Consider the following 12,812-nt stretch of genomic DNA (forward strand, 5'->3'; position numbering starts at 1 on the left):
GTGATAGCCAAACTATCTAGCCTAGTTCTGGTAACCCAAGGAGCAAACCAGCCTCCTGCCTTAGGTTGCATTTCTGGGGTTGTGGAGGTGGACGAGCTGCAAGGGCTGCATGGCAGGCTCCTGCGTCTGTTCCTGCATCACACCCAACATTTGTGTGGTAGAGCAGGAGTCTGCTCTCCAGCCCACCTTGGCAGGCCCTGAATGGAACTCTCCCTCTTCCCCAGCATCAGGGTATCTTTCTAAAGAGAGAAATGGCTCAAGGACAGGTGGGATCGGTTAGTCCAAGGGTCACTGGCACTCCCTTGAGAATGTAGGCACAGAATTTCCTCCTGAGCCAGGAAAGACTGGGGGGTGTGGTGGGGGGAAACTCAGTACATTCAGAGTCAGACTCAGCGCTCAGTACTTTCCTTTTTCTTTGAGAAATTCCTCCTAACTGCTTGATTTTGAAGGGGGGAAAGAAACTTGTTGGTACCTTCCTTCTTCTTTATAAAGAATTAATCTTGTATACTTAATTCATGGATAGGTGTTCTGTTAGAAGTTAAGTCTAGGAGTTGGATTATTAGACAAAGGCATTGTGAATGTTCAGGTAAAGGTCCCGTGCTCCCTAGGAACCAGTATGGGATTATGGGATTAGGATGAACAAGTTACATCAAGTCCTTCTTTTGGGAAACTATAGTGGAAGTTCAGGGAAGTGCAGAGACAGGATGTACCTTGTTTTGACGTGGGCCTTGTGATGTGAAGCCCCCATAGAACAGTAAGTATGACGAAGGATGGAAATAAGATCAAAAATCATTTCAACATGTTCTGAGTTTCTTTATTATCAATAATGTTTACTAAACAGTGGTTTCCTGTGCCTGGCTTTCCACTCAAATTTTCAGTATTCTTGCAAAAATCCACTTTGTTGTTGTTGAGGTGACATTTACATACCATAAATGACTCATTTTAAGTGTACAGGTTGATAAGTTTTGGCAAATGTATTAGGCACCACAATTCAAATACAGAACTGAAAGCTTTTTGACATTGTGATTTGGAATACTGTGTCTCCTACCCTCTGCCAGCACATCATGGTCTAGAGGCCGTAAGTAAATTAGATACTTGAAATGTCAAATGTTTTGCTTATTTCTTATTTACTTTTATTTTTAATTGTGGTAAAAGATAGGTAAGATTTACCATCTTAATCACTTTTAATATGCAGTTTAATCATGTTAAGTATTTGCAGTGTTATGTGAATAATTACCAAGACTTTTTCAGAGATGGAAATTATTTTGAATAACTTTTATTTAAGTTGCCATAGAGTGTTGATGAGGCATTTCCTAAGCACTCCCAGGTCACATAGGTGGCACTTTGTCTTGTGTTTAAGATAAACTCTAGAATCATGTAGCTTAGGTTCAAATCCCAGTTCTACCACTTAAAATATTTTATTATCTTTATGACACCACCATTCATAAGATACACTATTCTTATGTTAAAAACTAAAAAGAAAAACAATGCCACCAATTAAACTAGGAGACAATGCCTTAATAATGGTTAGCCATGATGCATGCAACAGTCCCAGCAATCGCTCACTCTTCTAATATTTCTTTCTTCTTTTTCAAGGAATTTAGCCATTTATTACGGTGCCCTGCTTGGCTCATGATGAGCAGTCCTGTCACACATACCTCAGAAATAAAGAGACATAGCTTCAGCTCTTTGTGAGCACCATCTTTCCTTAGGTCCCATAAAGGATTTGGTGGTTGTTTTACAAGAAAACATGGAATCGCTGTTATTCTGCCAGTGAGAAGTATTTGTTTCTCAAATAAAAGAATTTATGATCTGCTGCTCTATTTTTGTCTCTTTGTGTACACAATAACTTTTAATTTTAATGCCAAGTCATAGCGTACTCTTTTGAAGATATTTTAAACAGCAATTAAAGTCAATGTTTATAACACAATTGAAGCAATGATAATATGAATAGCTATGACCAAGGCCACACGTGTGCATGAAATGGCAATTAGAGCAAACTGCTGTCTGGTTGCCAGTGCTTGTGAAACATTGATGGTAAGAGGCGTCCTGATTTCAGAGATGTTAAATATGAAAAAAAGCGCATCGTGTAATCCATAAAGTACAGTGTAGGCTTTATGTCCTTGGCAAGGTATTTAAATTCCTTGTGACTCAGGCTCCTAATCTATAAAATGAGGCTAATAACAGTACATGTGTCACAGGATATGAGTGAAGATTAAATGAAACATTTAGCACTGTAACTGATGTATAATAAGCATTGAATAATATTAACCACAGTTATTAATGATCATCTCAGCTGTATTTAAGTATATCAGATAGCTATTGCTGCATAACAAATAACCTCAAACTTGTTGATCTAAAGCAATAAGCATTTATTATGTCACAGTTTCTGTGAGTTGAGAATTTGCAAGTGGCTTAGTGGGGTGGTGTGGCTCAGGGTCCCTCGTGTAGTTGCAGTTAGGGTGTCAGCAGGGGCTACAGTCATTTGCAGGTTTGGCTGAGGTTGGGTGATCTTCTCCCTACAGGACCAACTCACATGGCTGTTGTCTGGGGCCTCGGTTCCTGCCCATATGTGCTTCTCCAGGGCTTCTTCAGTGTCTTCACATCATGACAGCTGGCTCCCTCCACAACAAGAGACTCAGGAGATCTTGGAAGAAGTCACAGTGCCTCTTACGACATAGTCTCTGAAATTATCCACTGTCACCTCCACTTTATGTTATCCATTAAAGCAAGTTACTAGTCCTAGGAATGCTCAAGGATGGGAATTAAGCTCTATCTCTTGAAGGAAAGGATATCAAAGAATTTGTAACCATATTTTAAAACCACCACACCATAACAACACTAAGTCAAAATAACTATTATCAGCTTCTCTTTCATCTTCTCAGTTGTCTGCTTACCCAGTGTCTATTTTCTCATTTTCCTTACTAGCTATCCGTGTATCAGTCAAGGTTGCAACAAGAAATAGATGGCACACCCAACTGAGATAGTTTGAGAAGGCTTTACTGCAGATAAGATCCGTTGTGTTCAGGACAGTATGGCTGTAGATGGCTTTGTTACAAACGTATAATTTTGTGTTAGATAGGTAGTTCAGGAACCTGGGGCAAGCAGCTGCAGAACAGTTACCCCTGAGGCAGAGAGTTTACCAGAATTAGTAAGCAGAGACAGTCATGTGGAGCAGGATTTTTTTTTTAATGTTGATGTTGTCCTGTGTACTATTGTGAGAGTTTTCACTCTACAGAAATTCTATTATTATTATTGGTGTTTTTTTTTTTAAGAGGAAGAGCAGGCTGAACTCAGTGGCTCATACCTGTAATCCTAGCATTCTGGGAAGCTGAGGAAGGAAGATCTCTTGAACTCAGGAGTTTGAGACTAGCCTGAGCAAGAGCGAGATCCCATCTTTCCTAAAAATAGAAAAATTAGCTGGGCATTGTGGCAAGTGCCTGTAATGCTAGCTACTTGGGAGGCTGAGGCAGGGGAAAGAGTTGAACCCAGGAGTATGAGGTTGCAATGAGCTAGATTGATGCCAGAGCACTCTAGCCTGGGCAACAGAGTGAGACACTGGGAGACAGCCAGCCTGAGGCAACTTCACAGGGTGGAAGCCTGCGGAATAGGTACCCTGACCTCACTCCCCTTCCACCTGGAAGAGAAACACCAACCCTGCTTTCTGTACTCGGATTTATTCCTCCCACTTCACTTCCAACACCAGATGTGTGGAACTTCTTTCCCATACCAAGAAATTCTCCACTCTTCAGCAGACACCCACTGGGTGTCCTACAATTGAACTCAGTTCTGACAGTGTCTAGCTGGAAGTAGTATTAGTTCCCACATGTTAAGGGGTCAGTCCCACTAGATTGCCCCTGATTTAGATGCTCACAGCAAGTCCAGGTTGTCACCTATGCTCCTGAATGACATTCCCACATCCCTTCCTTATTTTTGACCATTTGTTAGAGAAGCTCACAGGATTCAGGAAAAGAATTTATTATTAGATTACTGATTTTTTATAAAAGGATATGACTCATAAATAGTCAGCCGGAGGGGATGCATAGGGCCTAGAATAGGGAAGGGGTACAGAGCTTCCATTCCCTCTCCAGGAAAGCCACCCAGCCAGTACTAACACGTATTCAACCCAGAATCTCTCCCAGCCTGTCCTTTGGGTTTTTATAGTGGCTTCATTATGTGGGCATAGTTCATTAATCACTGGCCATTAGTGATTAAGTCACTTTACAGTCCCTCACCCCTTCCTGGGGGTGAAGGGGGTATAGAGTGGGGCTGAAAGCTTTATCCTCTAATCATGTAATTGGTTCTCCTGGTCACCAGCCTCCTTCTAGTTGGCTTTCCAAAGTTTACCGCATGAACATAAACTCAGGTGTGGCAAAAGGGGCTTGTTGTGAGTAACAAAAGCTGTTTCATTCATCTTTCTCATTCTTATCACTTAGGAAATTCCCAGGGATTTTGGAGCCATGTGCCAGAAACAGGGATGAAGACCAAATATATATTTCTTAGTATAAATCACAACATCTTACATTCTCCAGCCTTTTGCTGGAGATCTCCAATTAACTGAAGCCAGAGGCATGAAAGCCCTGTAGGATGGGCTGTAGGATGGGCTGCATACAGATCACACTGCAGGGAGTGGGGCAGAGATAGGGGATCTGGGCCATTCAGTAGATGATAATCAGCACAATTGTCCCTTTCTCCCTTTACCACCCCAAACAGGACTCAGAAAGCTCCACCAGCACCTTTATCATCGTGGAGAGACTCAGATTAGTCACACTCCCTTGGCAACAGCAGCCACCACTGAGTTCTTCATTTAAGTTTGTAAGGAAAAAATGAGGAGAAATCAACTTTTAAGTAAGCTAAAAAATAAACAACAACAAAAAAACAAAACTACTGTAATTGCTGTCTCTGCAGCATGGTGAGGTCTTCATAACAGCATTCTTCCACTACAGATTTCTTATTCCCCTTGCCCTTTGCTAGCATCTCAGTAAACAGGGTTCTTTATTTTGTAGAGATAATTAAACTTTAATTTCTACAGAATCCGAGTTCTTGATGGTCAAGTCCTGGTTCTTTCAGATTTCCACTAACCAGTGTTACGGGGCAAAGGCATCCTAGGAAGCAACTCGGTGGATTTTCTGTGTTCTCGGTATAATCCTTCTTACAGCTTTTATGTAGCAGTAACCAAATTTCTCTCCGATAATTGGGATCAATCACCTCACCCATGGCAGAGATCCACCCTGTTCTCTGCTAGTTGGTTTAAAGGCATAAGAAACTCAAAATGGGCAGAGGCAGACTTAGCTTTTAGTTCATTTGAAGGATGAGCTGGTTCCCTGGGGAAGGCTTTTCTCCACTGGGTACTAGAACTTCCAAACACATATAACTCAAGTTCATAGAAACAGGAAAGAAAAATACTCCCGGTAGGTGATTAGGTGTAAAAGTGAGAGAGGCTTCTTCCACTTCAGTTAGTGACTCCTGACCCCATGTTTTCTGACCATGGGGCGGTGATGCTGCCTTAAGGAATATACCACATCTGGAAGAACAGCGTCCTCATCAGGACAGGGTGTCATCTCTCAGCTGGGGCTATAGCTGAACCTTCAGGAGGCCAGACCACTGCTTTAGCAAGCCAGCTGCCTTTGGAAGTTGTGGCATGAGATAAAGCCACTGAATTCCATGATTGCAAAATATATTTTTAGAAAATATGTCTGCAGTTAAGACATATTTTTATGTCTTAACAGTATTTTTATGTCTTAACTGTTTCAAGAGCAACCACAATGATGGATGAAACATTTGTAAGTCTGTAAATAACCTTGCTGACTGAAACACCTCAGGTAAGAAAATAAATAAGTGCTTTCCCCTGTGAGGACAGGTGCTGCCTTCCCACTTTAAAAGAAGCATGGTACAAAACAACCCGCGGATAACCTAGCAGGGCCCTCTGGGGGGTGGCACCGCATGGGCAGCTCAGTGGGCTGTTGGCAGAGGGATCCGTCAGCCACGGCAGTAGCTGAACTTGCTTTGAGCTTTTTGAGTCTTCATTCATGTCTCCATGGTAACTTTGTACCTGAGTACACTAGTGAGTACTGAGGTGACGGGGACAGAGGTTGATTGGCATCTTTTTATTTATTTATTTATTTTGCATCTTTGAGATGGCTCATTTTAGCCATTTGTTTACTTGGCATCTCCTCAGCTGCATGCGCCCTCTAGTGGGCATTTTCAATATAATCTCTCCACTCCTCCGACCTCCGACCTTCGTTTAAGTACTCCTTGTCATCAGTTTCCTAATTGTGGCCTTTTCAGATTTGTGGTCAGCTGGTCATTGTTCGTAAATCAGCATAGACATATAGACATAAGTATACAAATAATTATGGCTGACTGAAACACCTCAGGAAAGAAAATAAATAAGACTTTTCCCTTGTGAGGACAGGTGTTGCCCACTTGGGAAGAAGTATGATCCAAAGCAATCAACTTGTACCTTCTCCTTGACCCTCTGAAAGTCCACTGAAAAATAAACTCAAAAAATGCAGATTAATTGGAGAAAAGGCATGCAGATTTATTCAATATATAATACACAGGAATATTCAGGATGAAAACCCAAAGACGCAAGGGAAATTATCTATTTTTATGCTTAGGTTCAACAAATTATGAATAATTCTATTCATGAAAATATTGGACAAAAGGGGTGAGATCTAATGCTAGTAGACTGGGTGGAGAAACCAAGCCAGGTGTGTTTGTGTGGGTTCTTCTTGGTCCCTCTGAGCAGTCTTCCTTCCTCGGGGTATGGAGCTGGACCTTCTCTGGAATGGAAGTCTAATGCCTGCACTCAAGGTAGATGTGAAAATTTCTTTATGGATGGATTTTACAGAGAAAGGCAGAGTGAAAGTTAGAGTGATAATTTGTAGTTTTATGACTGGCTTTGAGGAAAAGGGATTCTGGTTTATAAGTACTGCCTTGGGGAAGAGGGATTCTCATTTCTATGGCTAGTCTCAGGGGAGAATAAGACTGAGAGACAGGAGGGCTGGAGAAGGTCAGGGGATAACTTTTGTTTTTGTAGCTGCTTCAGAAGCCTTCATTTGGGGCTATTGTTTTCTGAGTCTCGACATAACTCAGGCCATTTTTCTTCCATGTAAAGTGCACAATAGAATATATTGCATTAGATTCTGCCTTATTGCAAGATTTCTTCTTACCACATAGAGTGCAGCTTCAGAAGACTGTTTACTGCATACAGTATGAACCAGACCAAGGTCTTTTCATCTTCTGTTGATTGGTCATAGGAAATACCGCGTGTCCATAAGTGTAGGCTGAGGGAGAACAATGAAATACATGGGCGGGTGCAGCAAAAATACAGACTCTTTGTGTAATTTACCTACACCTTCTTGACTATTTTGGGTTTGTCTTTTACATATCATTTTTCTCTTTTAATGTAATGTTTCTGTGTATGTTCACTTTTATGATTGGGAAGATAATAGTCAGTTCATTAAACTGACTTCATAGGAAGTTTATATCACCTAGTTGACTTGGTAACTGAATATCATGGCCTTACTAACCACAGCAAACATATGCTATGGTTTTCCTTAGCTTCCAGAGGCTCTACACTGCATCTATGTCTAGAATAAATGCTTTTAATACAAATGGATCTGCTGGGTCATAAAGACCCAGGCAGAAGGACAGCTTGTATCATAGCTTTCACCTGCCACAGAGCTCTTTGTTGTTCTAGGCTTTACTCAAAACCGATAGACTTATGAGTTACTTGGTAAATGAGTCAGAATAGCATGCCATAATATTTTGGTCTTCATGGACCAAAAAGCCTATGAAGCATTGTGCTTTGGCTTCATAGTGGATGGTATAAAAATTATGAGTTTGTCATTTTAAAAGGGATATCCCAAGCTGCTCTGGGCAGCTATTGGATAGCTGGATCCTTCCCCAGTGTGGCAGGACTTTAAACTTTGGATCCTTCCCCAGTGTGGCAGGACTTTAAACTTTTGCAGGGTTTATCTCCTGACTTCTGGCCTGTGTATATTTTACTATGTTATCTAGCAGGCTTATTATTCCATGATGACCAGTTCTAAATGGTTTAATATCATTACTCTACCAGTGTGATATTATATTTGATATGAGGACAGAACAAGAGAGTAGTTATATTTCTAAAAAAAGACTGTGAAAGTATATTGTTGGCATTGCCATATAAATGCAAACTACTATAGATTTTTTTATCACTGATTAAAATGGAAAATTTAAAAAAAAGCATTTGCCATGTTAATAGCTGTGTATCTGATGTGCAGGATGATGTTTATTTGTGCTAGTAATTCTGCCTGATCTAGAGGTATAGCTCTAATAATAAGTTTTCAATAATAATTAAGTTTTCAATAATCTACAATCATTTTTTATAACTCATCTGGCTTATACACCAGAAAAACTGGCAATTTTATTGAGAATATCAATCAAAGAAATTTCTAGAAATCTCTCAAGTCTGTGATGGAGATCTGATTCTCTGAAGTTTTCCTAAGATTACAATGTTGAATATTCTTTGCTATTTTGGTGGAGGCAGAAATAAGTCAATTTTAAGGACTTCAGCTTCTTTTTTCCAAAACCATTAGATTTACTACATGGAAAGAAAAGAGAATCTCCTTTTTGCTATATACAAGAATACTTTGTTTCCCTGTAATTCGCTTTATTGTGTTTTGTAGATGTTGTGTTTTTCACAAATTGAAGATATGTCGCAACTCTAGATCCAGCAAGTCCATCTGCACCATTTTTCCAATAGCATGTTCTCACTACATGTCTCTGTCACATTTTGGTAATACTTACTATATTTTAAACCATTTTGTTATTGTTATCAAGTGTGATCAGTGATCTTTGATATTACTATTGTAATTGTTTTGGGGCACCACAAACCATGCCCATCTAAGACCATGAATTTAGTCTGTATGTGTTCTTGTCACCTCACTAAATAGCAGTTACCCCAACTTTGTTCCTCTTGTTGGGCCTCCATATTCCCTGAAACACAACGATACTGAATTGGGCCAACTAATAAACCTACAATGGCCTTGAGGAGCTCAAGTGAAAGGAAGAGTCATATAGCTCTCATTTTAATCAAAAGCTGAATATGATTAAGCTTTGTGCAGAGGGCATGTTGAAAGCTAAGGCAGCCTAAAAGCTGGGCCTCTGTACCAAACAGCTGCCCGAGTTGTAAATGTAAAGAAAAAGTTATTAAAGGAAGTTTAAAGTGCTACTTCAATGAATACATGAATGATAAGAAAACAAACAGCCTTATTTGGTAAGAAAACAAGTTTTCTTATGACAAGAAAACAAACAGCCTTAAGCAAGGTCTTAAGTGTCTTCAATTCTATGAAGGCTGAAAGAGGAATCTACACAAGAAAAGTTAGAAGCTAGCAGAAGGTGATTCATGACGTTTAGGGAAAGCCGCCATCCCCATAGCACAAAAATGCAAGGTGAAGCAGCAAGGGCTGATTTTAGAAGCCGCTGCAAGTTATCCAGAAGATGTAGCCAAGATAATTGATGAAGGTGGCTACACTAAACCACAGATTTTCAATGAAGATGAAATAAGCCTAGACTTGAAGAAGGTGCCATCTAGGACTTTTATAGCTAGAGAGAAGACAAGGCCTGTGTCCAAAGCTTCAATGGACAGGCTGACTCTTTCATTAGGAATTAACACAGTTGGTGACTTTAAGTCAAAGCCAATGCTCATTTACCATTCTGAAAATCCTAGGGCCCTTAAGAATTATGTTAAATTTACTCTTCCTGTGCTCTATAAATAGATAAACAAAGCCCATATAACAACACATCTTTTTGTAGCATGATTTACTGAATATTTTAAGCTCACTGTTGAGACCCACTGCTCAGAAAAAAAGGTTCCTTTCAAAATATTACTACTCATTGACAATATACATGATCACCAATGTACCTGATGAAGAAGTACAAGGAAATTAACCTAGTTTTCATGTCTGCTGCCCACAGGTCAAAGAGTCATTTTGAGTTTCAAAGTCTTATTATTTAAGAAATACATTGCCAAAGTGATCCCCCTGATAGATCTTAATAAAGTAAATTGAAAACCATTTGGAAAAGATTCATCATCCTAGATGTCATTAAGTACATTTATAATTCATGGGAGAAGGTCCAAATGTCATTAATAGGCTTTTGGAAGAAGTTGATTCCAACCTTCATGAACAACGTTGAAAGATTCAAGACTTCAGTGGAGGAAGTAACTTTAGATGTGGTGGAATTAGCAAGACAAGTAGAATTAGAAGTGGGGCCTAAAGATGTAACTGCATTTCTACAATCTTATGATAAAACTTCAGTAGATGAGGTATTGCTTCTTATGGATGAGCATAGACAGTGTGAACGTTGTTGAAATGACAACAAAGGATTTAGGATAAACGCAGTTGATAAAGCAGTGACAGGGTTTGAGAGGGCTGCTTCCAATTTTGAAAGATTGTGGATAAAATACCATGAAAGAGCATCATATGCTACAGGGAAAACTTTTATGAAAGGGTCAATGGATGCGACAAACTTCATTGTTGTCTTATTTTAAGAATTGGCCACAACTACCTCACCTTCAGCAATCACCACCCTGATCTGTCAGCAGCCATTTTTGTAGCGATACAAAAAATGTATCACTACTGAGGCAAGACTTCCATTAGCAAAATGATTATGACTTCCTGAAGACTCAGATGATTGTTGTAATTTGATTTTTTTGAGCCAGAGTCTCACTCTGTTGTCACCCAGACTAGAGTGCTGTGGTGTTAGCCCAGCTCAGAGAAACCTCATGTAATCCTTCTGCCTCAGCCTCTCAAGTACCTGGGGACTACAGGTGCCCAGTACCACACCAGCATAGTTTTTCTATTTTTAGTAGAGACAGAGTCTCACTCTTGCTCAGGCCATGGCATACTAGTTGAAAATCACTGCCCTAATCACTACCTTCTCAGCCTCAGTTCTTATAACCCTAGACTAAGCCAACACCATCTCCTAGCTGGTCCTCTTACCACACTACAACTTATTCTTCACCAGAATTCTGAGCAATCCTGAGGAAATTAATGAAATTGTGTCTCCCTCTGCTGTTCAGAAACCCTCTAATGCCCTTCTATTGTATATAGAAAAAAACGAACAAACAAAAAAACTTTTTATTTTTTAAAAAAACCACCCTGGCTCTGGTCCTTTCCTATTTCTCCACTTTTCTCCTCTCTGCTCTCCCTGGCTCACTATGCTACAGTTGCACAGGCCTCTTAAGTCCTTGAACATTATTCACCTTTGGACTTTTGTCCCACCTCACCCCTTTGCCTGGTATAGTCTTCCTCTGATCTTTGAAGAGCTGGCTCTCTTTCAGCAGGAATGTCTCCTCAGAGACCTCAGTGTGGCACTTTTTAACATTTACTTGATTTTATGAGTTAGTTATTCCTTTATCTATTTGTATATTTATTACCTCCTCCCTTTAGAGTGTAATCAGAAATCTTGGTTGTCTTGTTCATCAACGTATATCTATGCCTAGAAAATAACATGAGTGATAATAAACTAATGATAGTTTATCAGCAGCTTTTGTTGAATGAATGAATGTAGCCTCCACCTCTGAGGAAGCTGCTTTTGTTAATAAGATATCACTACAGGGCAGGGCGTGGTGACTCATGCCTGTAATCCTAGCACTCTGGGAGACTAAGGTGGGTGGATTGCATGAACTCACAAGTTTGAGACCAGCCTGAGTCAGTGTGAGACCTCATCTCTAAAAATAGCCTAATGTTGTGGTGGGTGCCTGTAGTCCCAGCTACTTGGGAGGCTGAGGCAAGAGAATCACTTGAGCCCAAGAGTTTGAGGTTGCTATGAGCTATGATGCCACAGGGCAACAAAGTGAGACTCTGTCTCAAAAAAAAAAAAAAAAATGTATCACGACAGCAAGGCTAAGGAGTAAATGAGCCACTAACTAATTCATTGGAGCCAATAAATAAATTAAAAAGAAGTCAGAAATAAAGGGACATATTAAGTCCTAACAAATCAATTTCATTGAAATAGGTTACATATGAAAAAAACCAACAGCAGCTTTTTTACTCAGCCCCTCATATTTATATGCTGATCCCAGACTTTGAAAGCAGACATATAAGAAATTAATAACAAGAGACTGATTATATAAACGGAAAATGACCAGACTATATATAAATACAGAGCTCTGCTCATAATCTGCAGCAACCAGTTCAGGAAGCCAGACCATTCTCTGCAGGGTAGTCAACCTAGAATTACAGTGAACAAGTCCTGGGAGCCAAATAATAATCCCTGTAGCAATTGGTTCTGAATGGCCAGGACTTGATTAATAGAAAAGCTTTCCTCATTTTTGCCTTGACTACTAACTAACTTAGGATCAACTGGAGAAAGCCAAATATGCACCCTTATCCAATCACATAGCATGGCTCAATTCCAGTTAGCCTGCTTATGACATTCCCAGGCCAAAAGCACCCAGCCAGGGCATACATGAAGCTTTTCTTCCACCAGTGAGCTTTCCCATTCCTCTGCCTATGTTTCAGAATCTGTCAACATGCATGATGGTGGCTGACTCCCTTGCTATAGCAAGCTCTGAATAAATAGCCTTTGCTTATTTTCATCTGGGTGGCCTTTGTTTATTTCCACAATTATGCCAACATATATAATACTTTAGATTATTCAGGATAATGAAGGCATTTGGCATGAATTTTCCAGATAATTGTGCTGTGTGGACCAGACCTCTGAGATTTGAGATGGACTTTTGCATTTAAATGGTGTGTATAGAGCACCACGTAATGCCAGAATAGTCTAATAAGGCTGCATTGAATTGTGTGATATAT

The sequence above is a fragment of the Nycticebus coucang genome, chromosome 10 (genome assembly GCF_027406575.1).
Source record: "Nycticebus coucang isolate mNycCou1 chromosome 10, mNycCou1.pri, whole genome shotgun sequence".
Classification (NCBI taxonomy): domain Eukaryota; kingdom Metazoa; phylum Chordata; class Mammalia; order Primates; family Lorisidae; genus Nycticebus; species Nycticebus coucang.